The sequence below is a fragment of the Stegostoma tigrinum genome, chromosome 5 (genome assembly GCF_030684315.1).
Source record: "Stegostoma tigrinum isolate sSteTig4 chromosome 5, sSteTig4.hap1, whole genome shotgun sequence".
In the NCBI taxonomy this organism is placed as follows: Eukaryota; Metazoa; Chordata; class Chondrichthyes; order Orectolobiformes; family Stegostomatidae; genus Stegostoma; species Stegostoma tigrinum.
In genome coordinates this window covers 29,870,698-29,876,697 of record NC_081358.1, presented here as the reverse complement: position 1 = coordinate 29,876,697, position 6,000 = coordinate 29,870,698, and positions in this window count along the sequence as shown.

Below are 6,000 nucleotides of genomic sequence, written 5' to 3'. Positions count from 1 at the left end.
CACAAGGGTAGCAAAAGTGATAGAGCCTTTTACTTTAGACAGTGGATGGAGTAAAAAAATCTATTTATGATTTGGACAGAGCCTGGATGCTGTCATTTCAAAACTTGAATACAGAAATAGAGAAAATTAAAATAATATTAACAGCACCCAAAAAAACTCAAGATTGAAATGAACTTTCTCCAAATGAAATGGTGGAAATAAAGAATAAATCAGAGCCAAAATTAGCCAATCCTGAATTAGCTCCTTTTTGAGAAGAACAGATGAGTATCACCCTGTGAGTAGGCTTGAGAATCACAAGGATGAAAATAAATAGGATCAATCAACCATTGTGTGGCATATTGTAACTCTATACCATTAGAACTATGGAAGTGTTACAAGTGGAGAGTAAATGTGGTAGGATAATATTTTAGGTGGAATCTTGTGCTGCTTCAGATTAAGACTTAATTGTGTACGAGGGCCAAAAATCATGTTCCTGATGGTACGATGAAAGCTTGCGATTAACTTCTTGGAACTTGAAAGGCTGCTTCATCTTCCCACCAACATACACCAGGAAGCTCAGTTACATGGTTTTACGTGTGATGCATGCTCATTTCAAATTCCAGTTTCCCAGAATTAGATTCCTCTTCCCAATTAAGTTCTCTGGACATGCAATATTTGCCTCCCAATTTCCAAACACACATAAGAAGCACTTGTATTTTATGACCTTCAGATGCTCAAGAGCACTTTATGGCCAATAGCGTGCTTTTGATGTGTAGCCATTGTTTTGATGTTAGAAACACAGCAGCCAATTTGCATACAGCAAACTCTTGGAAACAGCTGCTGAACTTTTTGTGGAACAGCTCATAGGCTATTTGAGTTGCCAATACCGTAAGTAAACAGACTCTTTGGTCTTCCCAGATTATGTTAGCCACCAACAGTTATGTGGATTAATCACCGGCTTGTTCATGAAGTGAATTTTTAAACTTTCATTTAAGAAAATGTTCTAAGGTTCAGAAATGGATATTATGGAGTACAGTGTAAAGAACTGCAAATATTCAGCAGATAAAAATAAATATTTATGTTGAAGCTTACATCCGGTAGCCACAAAGCATTGGATTCAATTTTTGAACTCTTGCAAACTTCTCACCACAGCTTAAAGTTTTGCCAAAAGAGATTAAAATTATGACTACATATGTAATTGCTAGGAGCCTCACAAGGAACAGCCTGAGTCTTGCTTTGCCTCCTAAAGTAAGCCTTGGAGGCTTGTATTGATGGGCCTTCAGGTGATGAGAAGTCAGCATTTGAAAAGGGACTTTATCCTTCCTCAAGTAAGGAGACCAAAACTGGACGCAATACTCTCTATGGTCTCACCAACACGTCAAATAATTGTAACAACACATTTTTAAAAAAAATTATAATCCAGTCCTTTTGGAGTAAATGCCAGGACTCCATTTATCTTGTTATTACATTCTGCACCTCCATACCCACTTGCTGTGATTCATGCACAAAGCTGCCTAGATCCCTCTGCACTGACACATTTGGAATCTGTTTTTCATTTAAATAACAATTTGCCCTTTTATTTTTCCAGCCAAAATGGACAGCCGCACACTTACCTGGATTGAATTCTATCTGCAGGATTCTGGCCCATTCTCCTAGCCTATCAATCTGTATCTCCTCAGCACAGCTAGCTTTCCCACTTATTTTAATGCCATCCGCAATTTGGCTGTCTTACACTCTGTACCTGCTTGCCGACTATTTATGTAGATTGTAAATAGTCGAGGTCTGAGAATTGAACTTGCAATACCTCACTAGTTACACTTCACCATTCAGAGAAGGACACATTTATCTTGGCCCTCTGATTTCTGTTAGCCAATCCTCTATCCAAGCCAATACTCTACCTTTTACTCCTTGGGATCCAACCTCCTGGATAAGACTTTTATGCGGCACCTTGTCAAGTGCCTCCTGAATAAATGGATAACAATAACCAGATCAGTCACTGCAAGCCAGGAGCGACTGTTCACATTTGGCATACAGGAAGAATTGACCCAGAGATGGCTGTCAGTTTGTAGACAGGATCCTCAAGGTCCTGATCAGTGGTGAGGCCCATGCTTTTTCTAAAGAACTACAGCATCATAACTTCCAGCCTGCTCTGAAATCAACACTCATGCTGAGAGAGTGCGGAGACAAAGTTGGACAGTAAGTAATTCATTGACTTTGTGCTCTCCACAAAGGTAAGTGTTGCCATCTCCTCTCTCTGCTACCTCACCCTCAATCTAACTCTGCCACTGCACCCATCTGCCACCAACGCTCATGCTGTGCCACCCTCACATTTCCCACATCTTTCCTTCATCACTGTCACCAGCCAGACCCTCCCCTCTAATGCCATGCCCAAATGTCAACTTCTATTTTGCAGCTCATTCTCTTTCTTGTTCCATGAAAGCATTGGCAGCACCTGTATCCTCCCCTCCATGAAGAGACCAATCTCTCAGAACATCATCTCTTCCTCCATCTTGAAGGAAACAGCACAGCTCCCTGAGGAAGCATCTAGAAAGATTGTCTCCTGCATCCTTCAGCAGTTGAGACACTGGCACCTCAGTGGTCCACCGATTTTCATCATTTATGTAAATGATTTGGATGTGAACATAGGAGATATGATCAGTCAGTTTGCAGATAACACTAAAATTGGAGGTTTACTGATCAGTGACGAAGGCTACCTCGGAGTACAACAGGACCTTAATCAGAGGGACGAATGGGCTAAGGAGTGGCAGATGGAGTTTAATTTAGAAAGTGAGGTGCTGCATTTTGGAAAGGCAAATCAGGGCAGGACTTATACACTTAGTGGTAGCCCCAAGGGGACAAGGTAGTGAAGAAGGCATTTAGTATCCTTGCCTTTATGGGTCAGTGCAATGTGTTTAGGAATTGAGACATCATGTTGTGGCTGTACGGGGCATCAGTTAGGCCACTTGTAGAATATTGTACGCGATTCTGGTCTCCCTTCTGTAGGAAGGATGTTGCGAAACTTGAAAGGGTTCAGAAAAGATTTACAAGGATGTGGCTGGGGTTGGAGGGTTTGTGCCAGAGGGAGAGACTGAATCGGTTGGGGTTATTTTCCCTGGAGCATCGGAGGCTGGTTTGTGGACACAAACAGTCAATGGGGCATTTTATAAACTCCTGTTTTGGAAATAAAACTAGTTCGACTCCAGATTAAAACACAGGCGGTTTCTAAACAAGGCCCCACACGTAAATGCATTTTCTGACCTGAGACGTCACATCTTGTATAAGTTGATAAAATCTTTAGTTATCTCATGATAGTAACTTGAAAGAAATTCTGGGATTTGCATTTTAATCAATTGAAACCTGCATTTCCTTTCTAACTGATTAAAGATTTAATGGGAGGAAGTCAACCAGCCATTTTAGGTTTATTCAATACATTCACATTGGTTGTATGGTCTTTTGACCTTTTACTTATAAATTCTGTGTCTTGATGCCTCTCTCATTAGACCTGATGATGGAGAAACGCTCCAAAAGCTCGTGTTTTCAAATAAACCTGTTGGACCGTAATCAGGAACCAGGTGATTTTTGACCATCTCCACAGCTAGTCAAGAAAGGCATGTCACTGGTTGATGGCGTTTATAGGACCATCAGGGACCAGGTACTCGCTATTACCCCAGGCAGGAGAGGACAGTTTTGCATCTACATCTCTCCTCTGCTATCTTTACCCGTCCTTTTTGTCTTTTGCTCTGGGCACTCTCACGATATGTTCCGCTTGCTCCTCATCCCACGATGTCAACATACATAATACCTACATTAACCAGCCCTTCTCAGTTTTTAAGCAAAGCCATATTGTATTGGAAAATGTGGCTGTGTCTCTCTGATGTCAGATCTGTTGTATTTCCCCAGGATTTTCTGTTTTTGTTGCAACTCAGTTTTGTTCAGGCTATATTATTTTACTGAACACAATTAACCCCATTATGTGTGTTTGGAAACATAAATATTTCTATATCTCTAAGACCTCAATATTTTGTTCTGTAGTTTTATTTAAATTCTATTTGCGATTGATAAAAACTACTCTGGATGTGTTGGAAGTGTAGCCGTAGATCGATCCATTCAATTGCAATTTTATTTTTCATTGTTCCTGAGGCTTGTATTGAGAACTTGTGTTGACCAAAGACTTCAGTTTTGCTTAGTCTTGGCCTCAACGGTTATGAAACGTCAATTTAAACTGAAGCAAAATAAAACCAGCCATTGTTAAAATTTACCTATTCAGAATACTAATTCTCCACGTTAAAGGGACTCACTAAATTCTCTTCCAGTATGGGATCATTTTAGTGAAAATAAGACTGATTTGAAGTGTGCCAATAAATTTAAGGTGCCAAGTACCATAATTACATTGGCTTTCTGTCAAGTGTGATTCAAGGCTTTGGACAAACTGCGAGAGGACAGCTTCTCATGCCTGATTTTGTTAATGTCCCAAAGGTGCAATTATCAGCTGCTTGTGTCATTGGCCAGTTAAACAGCCCTGAAAGAAACGCCTGCAGATAAAGCCAAAGTGCAAGATTTAGAAGCATTTTTAACACATTTTGTAACGTTGCAGCATTTTTTTCTCATTACCTTTGGCAGCATGTAAATGATTGGCCATTTTTCTTTTTGGTACAAGGTGGATAATTTTATATGTGTATAAAATAAACTAGTGAACAGTCAGAAGTCATTTTAAAAGGTACAAGTGCTTGACAGACCTTAAATTGTATTGAAGGATGAGTTGATGCCTGATAAGAAAGAACAAGATATGTTATATAAGAAATACTCAACTGTGAAATTTGCAGAGTGCACATTGACATATTGCATTCAGAAGAGAAATGGACTATTCTGTCCCCGATATATGAACATCTGACTTACAAATGTACCTATTTACAAATGAACGTGATCCAATACAAAGATGTAATTTTAAAGATCTGACATATGAATATTTCCTGTGGTTGTGAGCAACTCCTTTCCATTGTCTTGACTTGCATTCCGGTTGACTTGGGAACAGACTCCAGAATGGAACCAGTTCGCAACCCAGGATTGATTTGATTTGATTTTGATTGTATTGTTGTCAAATGTACAATAATGAGATTTGTGGAAAGTATTGTTTTGCATGCTAACCAGACAAAGCATACTTTATATTAGTCCATCAGGGTGATAGGACAAAATGCAGAATATAATGTTACAGCTACAGAGAAGGTTTAGGGAAAGATCAACTCTAATATATGAAAGGTCCACTCGTAAGTGTGGAGATGATGACCTAGTGGTATTGTGACTGGACTGTTAATCCAGAGATCTAGATAACATTCTAGGGGCCTGGGTTCAAGTCGTTCCTTGGCAGATGGCAGAATTTGAATTCAATAAAATATCTGGAATTAAGAGTCTAATGATGACCATGAATCCATTGTCAATTGTCAGAAAAACCCAGCTGGTTCACTAATGTTCTTTAGGGAAGGAAACTGCCATCCTTACCTGGTCTGGCCTACATGTGACTCCAGACCCACACAATGTGGTTGACAGTTAACTGCTCTCTGGGCAATTAGGAATAGGCAATAAATGCTGCCTGGCCAGTGACACCCTCATCTTGTGAATGAATTAAGGAAAAAAAGTCTTAAAACAGGAGGAAAGAAGCTGTTCTTGAATCTTCTGCCCAATGGAAGAGGGCCGAAGAGAGTATAACCAGGTGGGAGGGGTCTTTAAATTACATTGCTTTCCCAAGGCAGTGGGAAGTGTAGATGGATTCAATGGAAGGAAAGCTGGTTTGCATGATGGACTGGACTGTGTTCACCACTCTGTGATTTCCTCCAATCTTTTTTTCAATGTCTCTCTTCAAAATTTATTACTGCCTTTCCAATTGTTTACTTAACTTGGGAGTTGCATATCATTTGAAATTTGCATCCTGTTCCCACAAGTCAAAGCCACTAATGTATGAACACTGTAGTTTTATAATGCAGATTCCAGGGAACATCCCCATACATCACTCTCCAATGCAAACTC